This window comes from Somniosus microcephalus, chromosome 1 (assembly GCF_052327205.1).
Source record: "Somniosus microcephalus isolate GS21.2 chromosome 1, FLI_Smic_1.0, whole genome shotgun sequence".
NCBI lineage: Eukaryota > Metazoa > Chordata > Chondrichthyes > Squaliformes > Somniosidae > Somniosus > Somniosus microcephalus.
Genome location: NC_140987.1, coordinates 440827771 through 440843928, shown reverse-complemented (window position 1 = coordinate 440843928; position 16158 = coordinate 440827771). Strand labels below are relative to the sequence as shown.

General features: G+C 47.0%; 1 protein-coding gene across 1 annotated transcript in view; it reads right to left on the bottom strand.

The window, feature by feature from the left end:
* npas2 (neuronal PAS domain protein 2) overlaps positions 1–13859 on the bottom strand; it is a 351575-nt gene extending 337716 nt beyond the window's left edge. Inside the window, exon 1 of the mRNA XM_086001688.1 lies at positions 13526–13859. The gene's annotated coding sequence lies outside the window, so the exon portion shown is untranslated. The remainder of the gene's footprint in view (positions 1–13525) is intronic.
* Positions 13860–16158: the final 2299 nt, after the last annotated feature.

Here is a 16158-nt window from a genome sequence, read left to right as displayed (position 1 = left end):
GTACCGTGTGAAGGACTGGGTTCACTGTCACCTTAAAATCCCCACAGATGCGGACCTTCTTTGGTTCCCCAGGTGTATTACTCAACGACCTCTTCATTACAGGAATGATGGGTGTAGCCCACTCGCTCCAGTCTACTTTGGACAGTACTCCTGAACGTTCCAAACCTTCCAGCTCTGCTTCGATGGCTGGTCTAATCGCATAAGGCACTGGTCTGGCCTTAAGAAACTTTGGGCTTGCATTTTCCTCTATTTTAATTGTTGCTGTTACGCCTTTTAGTGTTCCGAGTCCCTCCTGGAACAACTCTTTTGCGTCAGTTAGCATTTTTGACAGTCGCCCAGGTGTGACGTCGTCATCCTTTTTGGCCTCCACCTTCAATGCCTGTATGGAATGCCAATCTAATTGTATCTTCCGGATCCATTCACGTCCTAGCAGTGGTGGTCCTCCATCTGGCAATACATATAAGTCCATTTTTGGTATTTCCTGGCCTTTGTATATCACTTTCACCCTTATTTTTCCTTTGGGGTAGACTTTTTGCCCCGTGTACGTCTTCAAGACAATCTCTGTAGCTTTCAAGGGTATGTGTGAAAATAGCCGCTTGTAGTCCCTTTGGTTTATGACTGTTAGGGCTGATCCTGTGTCCAATTCCATTTTCACTTGGACTCCGTCTATCTTGAGTGTAACCCAGATAGTCTGGTGATCCTCCATTTTGGTAACCTTATGTAGTTTCAGACAACCCAGCTCCTTGCTTCCGGAGTCTGTATCACTTTTCTGTTCGTCTGAACTACTGTCCATCACCTTATGTACCTTTTTGTACTTCTCCTGTGGCGATTTCTTACTGTTGGTTTTCTTCCCAGACCTGCAGACTCTTGCTATGTGTCCTGCTTTTCCACACTGTCTGCACACTTGGTCCTTGAACCAACAATCCTTCTGGTCGTGTGTTGTTCTGCCGCAGTGATAACAGTTCCTTGTTCCATAGGACATTTCATTGGTGCCATATTCTTGTGGGCTCCGTTGTATCTCTGCAGCGCCCCTTGTGGCTGCTTCGTGTGATACTGCCATGCTGAAAGCCTTGTCCAGCGTAAGATCCTTTTCTGATAGAAGCCGTTTCTGGGTTCCTTCACTTTGAAGCCCACACACAAAGTTGTCCCTTAACGTATCTGCTAGTCCCCCTCCAAACTGGCAGTGTTGCGATAGCTTGTGCAGTTCTGTTAGGTACTCAGCATTACTTTCATCTTTCTGCTGGTTCCTTTTGTGGAACTTAAATCTTTCTGCTATCAGCAGCGGTGTGGGGTTTAAGTGACCCCATAGGATTTCTACTATGCTTTCGAAATTCTTATCCACGGGCTTCTGTGGGGTTATTAGGTTTTGCAGTAAGCCATAAGTTTTTGCACCCATGGAATTTAACAAAACCAGTGCTTTCCTAGCATCTGGCACTTAATTTGCCCTGCAGTACACCTCAATGTGTTCCACATATATCACCCAATCTTCGACTTCATTGTCGAACGCAGTGATACTGCCACTCTTCGGCATCCCTGGGTGTGATTTAACTGTCTAAAATAGCGTCTCCCGTGCTCTCCCTTCTTCTCCGCTGACACAAAATGGCGTCTCCCGTGCTTTTCTTCCTTCCCGCACTCGCCCTTCTTCTCCACTGCGACTTCTAAAAAAAAATGGCGTCTCCCGTGCTCTCCCTTCTTCTCCGCGGCTCAATGGCGCCTCCCGCGCTCTCCCTTCTTCTCCCCGCGGACGCGGTTCAGCCCTTGAGCCCTGGTTGTGCTCTGCGCGTTCTCCTGTGCCTTTCCCGTTGCCGTCGCTCGGTCCTGAACCCGGCTGCTGCTTTACCCTCTCTCTCTCTCTGTTTATTTTTCCTCGACGCCGCTCGGTTTTCAACCCCCGGCCGCGCCCTGTGCGCTTCACCCTCTCTCTTACCCCGTCGACGCTGCTCGGCTTTTCTATGCCGTCGGTCGGCTCCAGCCACCGCTGTCTGGGAAGGGTCTGCACTGTACCTGCTGCCAGTCTGTTGCTGGGTCGTGCTGCGATGTTCACTCTCTGCCGGATGACTGGGCGGTTGCTCGTGGTCGACTCCCATACTTCTGGCCTCGACTTTCTTCCACCGCCCTCCCGGAGCGAATCCTTGAAGGGAAATGCAGAGTTGCAGGTAGATTCGAATCGACCTCGTCGCCACTGTTGATTCCGTGATTTGTAATGTATGATGTTTTCCAATAACTACACGGAGGCTGTAACTTAATAACAACAACAGGTGTTTACTGGAGTAGGGTGGTCTCAAGACGGAAGTACAGAAGCCTGCTACGGCTTTATATACAGGTGTGGTCACTGCCGGTACTACAGCATAAAAGCAGTTCTCTCTTAAAGGTACATACACAACAGCAGGTAGCTGACCCGCGCTGGGTCCCGTCTCCTTGGAAGCGGGAAGGGGATTAGTGCCACTTAACTGCCTGTTAACAGATAGTTAACAGGCAGATAAGAGGATTGACGTAAGAAAACTACTAGGCACTTAAACAAAGCTTTAATCAACTGTTTTACAACATGGAGGTCTCGTTGTGTCCTTCACTAGTTCCTGTTAAGAATGTCCTGCACAAGCTGGGCCCGTGCCCGAGTATTTATACTCACCCTGGACAGCGCCACCCGCAGGCCACTCAGTATTATTTCATAAGTCTTTCTTTCATGAATGACTGATTCATGTCAAGGATTATCCCCATTTTGCCCCCACAAGTGCAGGCTTCCTGAAGGCTCCGAATCCCACCAGGGTCACCGAGGCGAGTAGTGGAACTGCGTGGGTCGGAGGGGTGCATAAGTGCACTGTGAAAGTAAGTGATGGGTGCAAGTGTGGAGAGGTAAGTATGTGTGGTAAGTGGAAAGTGTTAGAAAAAGTGTACTTACCTTTGTTTCTTCCTGCAGGCTTCAATTGGTGGGTATGCGGAGAGTCTCGCATCTCTGCGGCAGAGATGACAGATGGCCGCTGCATTCTCCAATGCAACAACCGTCTAATTTCTGCAAAAGAAAGAGGTTTGATGAGGTCTTCAATTCAAGAACTCATCAAACTACAGAGAATGTCACTGTCTGACAGCTTCACAGAGCTGTCAAATGATGACAATTCATCTGTAAAAAAATTTTGACAGATGAAACATCATACGTTGACGTTCTCTGCAACCGGCTTTCCTTTAATTGGCCGCTGGGCGGGCTTAACAAAGTCAATCAAGGGAAAATAGCGTGGGTTGGTCAGAAGTTGATGGAGGCAGGGCTGAAACCTGACAAGTGGGAGTCCTGCCTCCAAAAGCTTCCCATTGGCTAAACCCAGCCCATAATTTTAAAGACCTCGAGTAGGTCACCCCTCAGACTTCTCTTTTCTAGAGACAAGAGCCCCAGCCTGTCCAATTGTTAACCCCTTTCATTTAAATAGGTAACGCCCCTGCTAACATCGCAGGCAAAGGAGCATCATGCGAGCGGGTTAAATGTTCATCCTCTAATATCACCGACAGTAGTTTCTAGGCTATAGTTACTAAGAGAATTCAGTCTGAATGTAATATACCATTTAAACAGTTCCATCTTACAATAAAATATTATTAAACAAAGAGATATTGCACCATCGTCCCTTTTGTCATTTAATCTCTCCTGCCCGCCAGCCTATCACAGACCTTCCCTTTTGTTCTTTCCTCCCTTACCACCCCTTTCGCTGCCTCTGCACTTGCTTAAAAAACATTAATCTCAATTTTTCCAGTTCTGACGAAAGTGTTCGACCTGAAATGTTAACTCTGTTTCTCTCTCCACAGATGCTGCCTGCCTGACCTGCTGAGTATTTCCAGCATTTTTAAAATTCATTCACGGGATGCAGGCGTCGCTGGCAAAGCCAGCATTTATTGCCCATCCCTAATTGCCCTTGAGAAGGTGGTGGTGGGCCCCCTACTTGACAACTGAGTGACTTGGTGGCCATTTCAGAGGGCAGTTAAGAGTCAACCACATTGCTGTGGGTCTGGAGTCACATATAGGCCAGACCGGGTAAGGATGGCAGATTTCCTTCCCCTAAAGGATATTAGTGAACCGGATGGGTTTTACAACAATCCGATAGTTTCATGGTCACCATTGCTGACACTAGATTTTAATTCCAGATTTATTTAACTAATTGAATTTAAATTCCCCAGCTGCCATGGTGGGATTTGAACTCACGTCGCCGCATCATTAGATCAGACCTCTGGATTACTAGGCCAGTGACATAACCACTATACCACCATTCCTGTAATTTTCTGTTTTTATGTATGGTATTAGGGGGGAAAAATTGAGTGCTCCGAAAAAATTAGCACCCCCACGGCCGAAATTCATCGATAGTGCCCCAAGAGAGAAGCGGGGTGCTACTGGAAGCTCCCCGTCTCCCACGGTACTGCAGGCCTTCCTCCCCTTATTAAAGGGGAGGGGCCTAGCGCAGCGCGACCCGGGGCCCAGCTGGGCCACCAGGGATCGGAGTGCCGGCAAAAGAGCCCAGCACACAAGAGAAGTGCCAGGCTCACGGAGCGCAGCCGGCACTCCGCGGGGGGGGGGGCTTCAGAGGAGGCCAGGGACGGCAGAGGGGGGCAGGTGCTGGCAGGCGGCCAGCAACAAAAATGGACGCCCGGCACCTTCCCTTTAATTAGCGCCGCCCCGGCCGCAGGTAGGCCCCCCCGACCCCGTCAGACATAGCGTCCGGCGGTAAGTCAGGGGGCGCAACTGAAGATCGTGGTCGGGGCGCGAGTGGGCCGCTGCGCATGCTGATTACATCATCGCCGGCGACACAGCGCCGCAGGGTGCTAACAGTTACTGCCACTGCTAACCTCCCACTGAATTTCGCGGGAGGCGTCGGCGGCGCCGCGCCTGGGCGCTAGTTGCTTTGCGCCCCGTTAGTGCTCTCTTAGGGCACTAACAGGAGACGCAAAGCAGCCGAATTTTTAGGCCTAGGTCTTTAGTTTAAAATATACTATAGAATAGCAAAAACTGCAAGTGAATGTATAATGCCTTCTGAGTACTGAATGTAAATTCAACTTTAAGACACACTTCTTTAAAATATCTGGAAGGGACATGATCAAGGATTGTGCAAGGGTCTAAATGTTAGGACATGTGGTCAATTATATGCCTTTTTCTACGTTCTACCCTTGTGTTTCCTTATCTATGAAATTGTCTCTGTATCGCAATATTCCAAAATAAATATTAAAGATCTGGGAGTGAATTGTATACTGTGGCCTGGCCATAAGATGTAAATGTCATCGTAAACCATGTGAGTGAAGTAAGAGCAATTAAATGCCACCCAAATTCCAAGGTTAGATTGATTGCAGGCTCCACTCACTGTGGCATTCATTAATTGATAAGTGTGCGGAATTTTAAGGTGAAATTCTTTTCTATTTTGAGGCTTGTTTTGGTGTCCCGAAGCAGAGCTCATGGAATCTTGCTGCGCTGCTATGACATCCTGTTTTATAGCCACGTAAGAGAAATGTGCATCTAACATAATAATATTTTGTAGGAATTAACGAATTCCTACGAATAACGGAGATCGACACAAGAGAACAATTAAACAGGTCTTTACTCAACGGAGATGCCACGAGGAATGCCTGGGCAGCCCCGTGGTTTGTGACGTGACGTCATCGCGTTTACCCGCATTTTCCCGCGCTCTTAAAGGGGCCATGCCCCGTACATGCAAACTCTATATACAAAACACAGTAATGCCTAACACAATGGTACAGGTTTAGGCTGGTGTTAGAACATCGTTAAAGAGAATTATATACAGTTAGCCAGAGTCATTCAGTGGTTCTGCCACATTTAAATAAAAGTAAAGGTAATGTAATCTTGTTACTTTTAAATCTGATGCAGAGAAGCTTCTGTTGTCAAAGGATTTACATTATAATTTGTTCTCTAGACATAACGGGCTCGAATTTTCCTGGGCCGTGGAGGCGGGAATGGAGGCGTGTGGGGTGTTAAAATTGCAGAATTGGGGGGCACGAACCCTTCCCACCCCCAACCCGCCTCCATGCCTGTTTCCCAGGAGGCAGGTACCCGACCTGTGCTGGGAGCCGCCTCCCTGAGGCGGGAAGGGGATTAGTGCCAATTAATTGCCTGTTAACAGGTAGTTAACAGGCAGTTTTTGGCCTAATCCCTATTTTTATTGCTGAAGTGTGGGATTCCCGACGGCTCCAAACCACGCCAAGTTAGCGAGGTGCACCGTCGGGCTGAAGGACTTGGAGGGTTCGAGATGCCCGGTGTTCAGGTGAGTGATGGGTGCATGAGTGCTGAGGTAAGTGTGTTTGGTGTGTGTAAAGTGTTTAAATAAGTTTTACTTACTTTACTTACTAATGTAGGCTTCCTTCCTTCAGGTCTCGGGAGTCCCTCATCTCACCGGCACAGAAAGCAGAATGGCTGCGATCTGTCAAAAGTTGCAGCATTCAGCTTTCTGTTCTGGAGAGATCTCTAAATCAGCCTGAGAGGAAGGAATTAACTTAGAGTACAGATTGTCAGTGTTTGACAGCTTCAAAGAGCTGTCAAACGCTGATATTTCATCTGTCAAAAGCTCTTGACAGATGAAATGTCAATCTGTGACATCACCTGTTGCCGGGTGGCCCTTAATTGGCCTGCTGAGCCTGCTGGGCGGGCTCAACAAGGTCAATCAAGGGAAAATCAAGTGGGTTGGCCACAACTCGATGGAGGCGGGACTACAACCCCAAAAGTGGGAGTCCCGCCTCCTACTCGCCTCCATTGATAAAATCCAGCCCAACCACTTTTAAATGTGACCACATTTTCCATCTCTATTAAATACTAAGTATGTGGACTATCAGATCCCACAGTATAGTCCCATTAATACATCAAGCAAAATAAGTCACCCCTTGATCAACAGGCAACTCTGTTATCACTGAACATTTACTTTTAAGAAATAAAAACAGAAAATGCTGGAGATGCTCAGCAGGTCAGGCAGCATCTGTGGAGAGAGAAACAGAGTTAACGTTTCAGGTCGATGACCTTTTGTCAGAACTGGGAAAAGTTAGAGATGTAACAGATTTTAAGCAAGTGCAGGGGCAGGGAAAGGGGTGAGGGGGAGGAAAGAACAAAAGGGAAGGACTGTGATAGGATGGAAGGCAGGAGAGATTAAATGACAAAAGGTATGTCCTAGAGGCTACAACAATATGTCCTAAAGGCAACAAGGGGGCAAGCCATATCAGCATTAGTAATAAGTAATGAGCCTGATTGACTTAACAGTCTAACTGTGCGTGAACATTTATCCAATAGCGATCATAAAATGATTGAGTTCAAAGTAGCATTTGAAAGGGAGAAATGTGAAACAGCTACTGAGGCCCAGAATTTCATCTCGGGCGGTGGTGAAAAATGAGCGGTATCGGATCGGCCGCCCGTTATACGCAACGCCTGATATTCATTGACTGCAGTGGAGCTGAATATCCGGCGCTGCGTATAACCGGCGGCCAATCCGATACCGCCCGCCATGCGCCACCACCCGCGACGAACTTCTAGCCCCCCGATTCTAGATTTAGGTAAGGCTGACTTCAACGGGATGAGGCAGAGACTGCCCAATGTAAGCTGGGCAAATCTGTTAATGGGTAAAACGACAGAAGATCAGTGGGAGATGTTTAAAAAAGAATTTAAGGTGTTACAGAATCAGTTTATACCCCTGAGGGGCAAGGGCCCTATTTGCCAAAAAAAAAAATCCATAGACAACTAAAGAGGTAAGGGACAGCATAAAACTAAAGGAAAGGGCATAGAAAAATGTAAAAAATAGCACAGATCCTGGCGAATGGGAAAGATACAAAGAACAGCAAAGAGTCACAAAACAGATAGTAAGAGCTACAAAAAGGGAGTATGAAAAAAAACTTGCAAGGGATATCAAAAGCAATACGAAGAATTTTTATAGTTACATTAGGAACAAGAGGGTGGTCAGGAGCAATGCTGGTCCCTTAAAACCTGAAAGTGGTGATATTATCAATAATGGGGAAATGGCGGACATGTTGAATAATTACTTCGCGTCAGTATTTACAATAGAAGAAGAGGAGGATAGCATGCCAGACATCCCAAAGAAACTAAAATTGAATCGGGGACAGGGACTCAATAAAATTAAATTAACGTAGGTAAAATAAAAGTAATAAAGAAAGTAATAGCACTAAAGAGTGACGCTTCCCCAGGACCAGATGTTTTCCATCACAGAGTTTTAAAGGAAATAGGTGAGCACATTGCGGATGCCCCAACTATAATTTCCAAAGTTCTCTCGATTCACGAACCATCCCTTTAGATTGGAAAATTGCGCATGTCACTATTTAAGAATGGTGAGAGAGGGAAGCCAGGGAATTATAGACCAATTAGCCTAACATTTGTTGTCAGGAAATAGCTAGAGTCTATAATTAAGGATAGGGTGACTGAACACCTCGAAAATTTTTAGTGCTCAGAGAGAGCCAGCATGGATTTGTGAAAGGTAGGTCAGGCCTGACAAACCTGATTGAATTTTTTGAGGAGGTGACTAAAGTAGTGGACTGGGGAATGTCTATGGATGTTATTTATATGGACTTCCAGAAGGCATTTGATAAAGTCCCACCTAAGAGACTGTTATCTTAGTTAGAAGCCCACGGAATTGAGGGCAAATTATTGACCTGGTTAGGAAATTGGCTGAGCGGCAGGAGACAGAGTAGGGATAATGGGTAGATAATCAAATTGGCAGGATGTGACTAGTGGTGTCCCGCAGGGATCTGTGTTGGGGCCTCAACTATTCACAGTATATATTAACTGAGATGATGGCATAGAAAGTCATATATCCAAATTTTACGATGACACAAAGTTAGGCGACATTGTAGGCAGTGTAGATGGAAGCATAAAATTACAAAGGGATATTAATAGATTAAGTGAATGGGCAAAACTGTGGCAAATGGATTTCAATGTAAGCAAATGTGAGGTCATCCACTTTGGACCTAAAAAGGATAGAACAGGGTACTTTCTAAATGGGTAAAAGCTAAAAACAGTGGATGTCCAAAGAGATTTGGGGGTTCAGGTACATAGACCATTAAAATGTCATGAACAGGTACAGAAAATAATCAAAAAGGCTAATGGAATGCTGGCCTTTATATTTAGAGGACTAGAGTACAAGGGGGTAGAAGTTATGCTGCAGCTGTACAAAGCCCTGGTTAGACCACACCTGGAGCACTGGGAGCAGTTCTGGGCACCACACCTTAGGAAGGATATATTGGCCTTGGAGGAAGTGCAGCGTAGCTTTACCAGAATGATACCCGGACTTCAAGGGTTAAGTTACGAGGAGAGATTACACAAATTAGGGTTGTATTCCCTAGAATTTAGAAGGTTAAGGGGTGATCTGATCAAAGTTTTCAGGATATTAAGGGGAACAGATAGGGTAGATAGAGAGAAACTATTTCCGCTGGTTGGGGAGTCTAGGACTAGGGGGCATCGTCTAAAAATTAGAGCCAGACCTTTCAGGAGTGAGATTAGGAAACACTTCTACACACAAAGGGTGGTAGAAGTTTGGAACTCTCTTCCGCAAACAGCAATTGATGCTAGATTGTTAATTCACTCTTAATTTTAAACCAGAGATTGATAGCTTTTTGTTAACCAAAGGTATTAAGGGATACGGGCCAAAGGCGGGTATATGGAGTTAGGTCGCAGATCAGCCATGATCTCATTGAATGGCGGAGCAGGCTCGAGAGGCTGAATGACCTACTCCTGCTCCTATGCTCCTATGTATGATTTCACAAAGCAAAAGATAATGGGACAAGTAAAGAAGCATTTGCTCCCCTCCCCCCTTTCCCTGTCCCTGGCCTTGCTTAAAATCTGTTACATCTCTAACTTTTTCCAGTTCTGACAAAAGGCCATCGACCTGAAACGTTAACTGTGTTTCTCTCTCCACAGATGCTGCCTGATCTGCTGAGTGTTTCCAAGATTTTCTGTTTTTATTTCAGATTTCCAGCATCTGCAGTATTTTGCTTTTATATACTTTTAAGAAACTCTTAAGGAGTGTTATTCCATTCTCAGCATGGCATTGTGCCAACCCAGTGCTATTGGTTACTGTAGTCCCTACCACTTATACCACCCATGCATATGGCGGGTTATTGTCTATACCGGGCAATTTACCATGACAAAAAGAAAGACTTGTATTTCTATAGCGACATTCACAGCCTCAGGACACCCCAAAGCACTTTACAGCCAATGAAGTACTTTTTTGATGTGCAGTCACTGTTGTAATGTAGCTAACGCAGCAGCCAATTTGCGCACAGCAAGCTCCCACAAACAGCAATGTGATAATGACTAGATCAATTGATTTTGTGACAATGGTAGAGGGATAAATATGGGCCAGGAGACAGTGGAAAACTCCCCTGTTCTTCTTCGAAGCAGTGCCACGGGATCTTTTACGTCCACCTGAGAGAGCAGACGGGGCCTCGGTTTAACGGCACCTCCAACTTGAACCCACAACCTGCTGACTCAGAGGTGACAGAGCTCCCAACTGAGCCATGGCTGGCATAAGTGTTTGCCATCACCATAGAAGTCAACCACAAAGGCGCCGCCGACAACGTATTAAGCGCATCGGCTATTTCGGATGATTTAATCAGCGTTTCGCACCTCGTTAAATGACGGCAGTGATTTAATTCTCTCTATTTACCATTTTAAAAGCTCATGCTGATTTCAGACAAATTGAAGTGTTTATTAAGTAGCTTTCATTTTTTTTAAATTCGTTTTGTGGGATGTGGCCTAGAAATTCACTATAGCCCCGTTTGGGGTGCCAGCCTCGCCAGGGCGCTAAAAGTAGCGCCCCAGAAGCAGTCGCGGCCACCCGCCGGAAATTCAGTTTGCGCGCCCCAGAGGGAAGCGCGGCGCTACTGGAGGCGCCCCGCATCCCTCTTGGGGTGCTGCAGCTGAATATCGCTGCGCAACGTGCCGCAGTGCCACATGCTGCGGCACGGCGCGCTGCGGTACTGCAGGCCTTCCTCCCCTTCTTAAAGGGGAGGGGCCTTGTGCAGCGTGATCGAGGATCGTGAGTGCCGGCAAAAGAGTCCGGCACCGAGGAGAAGTGCCGGACACTTGGCATGCAGTCGGCACTCCGTGGTGGGGGGGGGCTCAGGAGGCCGGGGACGGCAGCACGGAGAGGTGCTGGCAGGCGGCCAGCAAAAAAAATGGCCGCCCCGCACCTCTCCTTTAATTAGCGCCTCTACCGCCGCAGGTAGGCTCCCCTGAACCAGTCGCAAATAGCGTCCGGCGTCAAAGCAGGGGGCACATCTAAATATCGCAATCGGGGTGTTAGCGGGGCGCTGCGCACACCGATGACGTCATCAGTAGCGGCGCAGCGCTAATGGCTAGCGCCGCCATTAGCGTCCCGCTGAATTTAGCGGGAGGCGTGGCCAGTGGCTGCCGACCCACTTAGCGCCCTCTTAAGGTGCTAACGGGTGGCGCAGTCCATTGAATTTCTAGGCCATACAGCACAGAAAGAGGCCCTGCGGCCCATCGTGTCTGCGCTGGCCATCAAGCCCTGTCTATTCTAATCCCATTTTCCAGCACTTAGTCCGTAGCCTTGTATGCTATGGTGTTTCAAGTGCTCATCTAAATGCTTCTTGAATGTTGTGAAGGTTCCTGCCTCTGCCACCCTTTCACGCAGTGAGTTCCAGATTCCAACCACCCTCTGGGTGAAAAAGTTTTTCCTCTAATCCCCTCTAAACTTCCTGCCCCTTACCTTGAATCTATGCCCCCTGGTTATTGACCCCTCTACTAAGGGGAAACATTCCTTTCTATCTACCCTATCTATGTCCCTCATAATTTTGTACACCTCAATCAGGTCCCCCCTCAGCCTTCTCTGCTCTAAGGAAAACAACCCCAGCCTGTCCAGTCTCTCTTCATAGCTGAAACGCTCCAGCCCAGGTAACATCCTGGTGAATCGCCTCTGCACCCTCTCCAATGCAATCACATTCTTCCTATAGTGTGACGACCAGAACTGCACACAGTATTCCAGCTGTGGCCTAACTAGCATTTTGTACAGCTCCATCATAACCTCCCTGCTTTTATATTCTATGCCTCGGCTAATGAAGGCAAGTATCCCATATGCCTTCTTAATACTGCTTCATTTGTTTCCTCACTACAACAACTTGTATTTATACAGCGCCTTTAAGGCAGTAAAACGTCCCCAAGGCACTTCACAGGAGCGATTATCAAACAAAATTTGACACGGAGCCACATAAGGAGAAATTAGGGCAGGTGACCAAAAGTCAACTCACAGAGGTAGGTTTTAAGGAGCGTCTTAAAGGAGGAGAGAGCGATAGAGAGGTGGAGAGGTTTAGGGAGGTAATTCCAGAGCTTAGGTCCTTGGCAGTTGAAGGCACGGCCACCGATGGTGGATGCTCAAGAGGCCAGAATTGGAGGAGCGCAGAGATCTAAACAGTAAAATATTTAAATATCCATTAGTCTAATATTGATTATTCATGCAGTCCACTGCTGTCTGCTGAGAACAAGAGGCTGACAAGAATTACAGATCACAACTGGGGCCGCCAACTCTTGGTTGAATGTATTCCTGGAGGGTTCATCACATGACCTGCCCCCGCGCTCTCACCATTGGTCGCCCAACACCTCCCTCCTTGGCCAATTGGAAAGCGAAAAGACTCTCCGTTACCCAATTGGGTGATGCTCGACTGTCAGTCAAACAGCCTTTCTTCCTCATCGCCAATATTTTTACAACTAGTAAACAGAAGTGGTCAAAGAAAATGAAAAAAAACCCCGCACGCAGTCTTGTTTAACGTCCCTGTGGTTTGTCTCCTGGGGTTTTGCTGGCGGCAGGGTCATGGAGATTAATCTTCAATTCCTGGAGATTCCAGGCCAATCCTGGAGGAGTTGGAAACCCTGATCATAACCGTCTCGCAATCTGTTGATTTTCTCCAAGATAATAGTATCCTTGAGGTTAATAAGTTTTACATTTTTTGACTGCAGATTACTTGAGCTGCTTATGAAAGCATGTTGAGCGGTCTCTTAGTCAAGCTAAGCACTTCGGTAAAATCAAAACTGTAACTCAACGGTGTGCAGTAGGCAGCCTTTTTAGTGTCGATTAAAATGAATGTTACAGTTCAGCTTTCCCCCCAACACAGCGTCAGGAAGTGCAGAGTAAATTCACCCACCGACACAGAATGGCAGAATTATTTTGTGACAATGCTTTTCAAAACCAGGTCAGGTCTGTGAGCAGAGAAAACACTAAACACCTGAAAAAAATATTAAGCTGCTGGCAACAGAAGAGAAAACACAAGAGAAAACAACCCCTTTTCTTTGTTGTAACAGTGTCTACTTTCTGCAGTAAGCACTCAGTAAAGGAACGGTTAGAAACTGCCAGAGAGAGTCGTCTGAATAATCATTCTAATGGATGTTACATTAAAAGCACAGACTTAATGGAATAATTCATTGGTCAATTAGAGAACTAATTATATACATCTACATACATACACATGTACGCACGCATATATATATATATATATATATAATATATAAAATGAGAGTTAGATTACAGAAGTCACTCACCCCGGTAGCTGTGAGGAGTTGTTTATGTACGAGAGTTTCACACAGAGGCGTTGAGAGTAAGTTTGCCTTATTACTCATGAAGGTTGTTATATAACTGACACCATTTCAGTATTAGTGTGGGCAATGAATATGCCAAGTGGTTTCCACCTTGGGTAACTTCGTTTCCCATCTCACGGAGAAACGTACCACATCTGCGGTGGCACTGTCGTCAGGAGGAGATCCTTCCTTGCTTAACCGTCAATGAGACATAGACAAACAGTTTCACAGAGAGGGTTCAAAGGTCCCAGAGAACTGAAGGAAGATAATGTCACTGTGAGTGGTGTACGCTTGAGCGAGGTGGCATACCTATTCTGCTGAGACCAGCTTGGCCTAGATTATACTCACTATGACAGGGTGACCACTCATGCAAACAAGAGATTTTCACATGCTGTTTGCAGCTGCCTGATCAGCAAGTTAATAGACAGATGTTTCGAGCTGCCGATAACGGCAAAAGGTTCCCGAATGAAATGCTTCCCGAATGGAATTAGCTGATGGAGGACGGCCTAGCCTAGAAGGAAGGCCGGCAGCCTCATCTGCTGTGCTTGGGACATTTTAGCTCTTCTTCCCACTCGTAAGGGCTTGCAAATCCATTGGCAGGATAGGCGCACCAACATCAGTGTTCTTGCTCAGGCCAACATCCCCAGCATCGAAGCTTTGACCACGCTCAATCAGCTCCGATGGACGGGTCACATTGTCCGCATGCCCGATACGAGAATCCCAAAACAAGCGCTCTACTCGGAGCTCTGACACGGCAAGAGAGCCCCAGGTGGGCAGAGGAAACGCTTCAAGGACACCCTCGAAGCTCCTTGAAAAAGTGTAGCATCCCCACCGACACCTGGGAATCCCTGGCCCAAGACCGCACAAAGTGGAGGAGAAGCATCCAGGAAGGCGCCGAACACCTCGAGTCTCTTCGCCGGGAGCAAGCGGAAGCCAAGCGCAGGCAGTGCAAGGAGCGCACGTCAACCCAAGCACCCCACCCACCCGCCCCTTCAACCACCGTCTGCCCCACCTGTGACAGAGACTGTAGGTCCCGCATTGGACTCATCAGTCACCTGCGAACTCATTTTTAATGTGGAAGCAAGTCATCCTCGGCTCCAAGGGATTGCCTAAGAAGAAGGAGAAGAGAAGGGCTTGCCATCAATTTGTGAATAAGTAATGCTAGTCCTCTGAGAGGTCTAGTGAACTGTTGCGGCTTTGAAATTGTAAATTAATTCCAGCCCTCTACTAACATCAGGGGCTGACTTATTCACATTACTGCATATTACATCTAGGCCAGAGTCCCTGTGTAAATGTACCTGTCTTTACATAGCCTTCGTTTCATAGGTTGACAACCAAAAAGTGAAAGAAGCGCTCATATTTTAAAAAATATATTCATTCCCGGTATGCGGGCGTCGCTGGCAAGACCAGCACTTACCGTCCATCCCTGGTTGCCCCTTGAGAAGGTGGTGGTGAGTTTTCTTCTTCAACCGCTGCAGTCCGTGTGGTGAAGGTGCTCCCACGGTGCTGTTAGGTAGGGAGGAATGTTCCCTTTAAGCTGCGCGGTCACGCAGCGGTCTTGAGGTCTCGTGCAGCCGGCTCACCGGCTTCTAAATGGGCCATGCGGCCCCAAGAAAAATTAGAGGGGACGTTGGTAGGGGGGGTTCCAGTATTCTGACCCAGCGACGAGGAAATGGCTGATATATGTCCAAGTCGGGATAGTATGTGACTTGGAGGTAATGAAGAAAAATAAAAGAAAGGACTTGCATTTCTATAGCGCCTTTCACATCCCCAGGACATCCCAAAGCGCTTTACAGTCAATGAAGTACTTTTGATTTGTAGTCACTGTTGTAATGTAGGAAACGTTATGGCAGGTGTTCCCATGCGCCTGCTGCCCCTTGTCCTTCTAGGTGGAGGAGGTCGCAGGTTTGGGAGGTGCTGCCTAGGAAGCCTTGGCGAGTTGTTGCAGTGCATCCTGTAGATGGTACACACTGCAGCCACAGAGTGCTGGCTAGTGGAACAAAAGCTGTTCTTTGTTCTGGACGCTGTCCAACCTCTTGAGCGTTGTTGCAGCTCTACACAACCAGAGAGAGTATTGCAGTACACTCCTGATCGGAGCCACGTGTAGGCCAGACCAGGGAAGGATGGAAGCTTTCTTTTCCTAAAGGACACGCGTGAACCAGTTTTTTTTTTTTTACTACAATCCGACAGTTTAATCGTCACTTTTACTGATATCTGAATTCAAATTCTTCAACTGCCATGGTGGGATTGTGAACTCACGTTCTTAGTCCAGGCCTTTGAATTATTAGTCCAGCTATGCTATCGTACCCAGTATAATTCTACTGGATAGAACACAGGAAGAATAAAATGCTCTACATTTAAGGTAATAATACAGTAAATACCCCTAATAAGTGTAGATGTAGAGCTGGTTGCCCTATCCCATTGCCCACTTGGCTGCGGCTCTTACCTGGGTCCATCTAGTTCGCCTTCTAGCATCCTGGTAGTCACATGATACAACGATAATGGAGTTGTTGACTAATCACAGCGATCAATCTCTATCAATGAGTCTACAACAGAGCCAGACATGAGGCGAGGAAAACCCCCATTGGTGGAGAGCT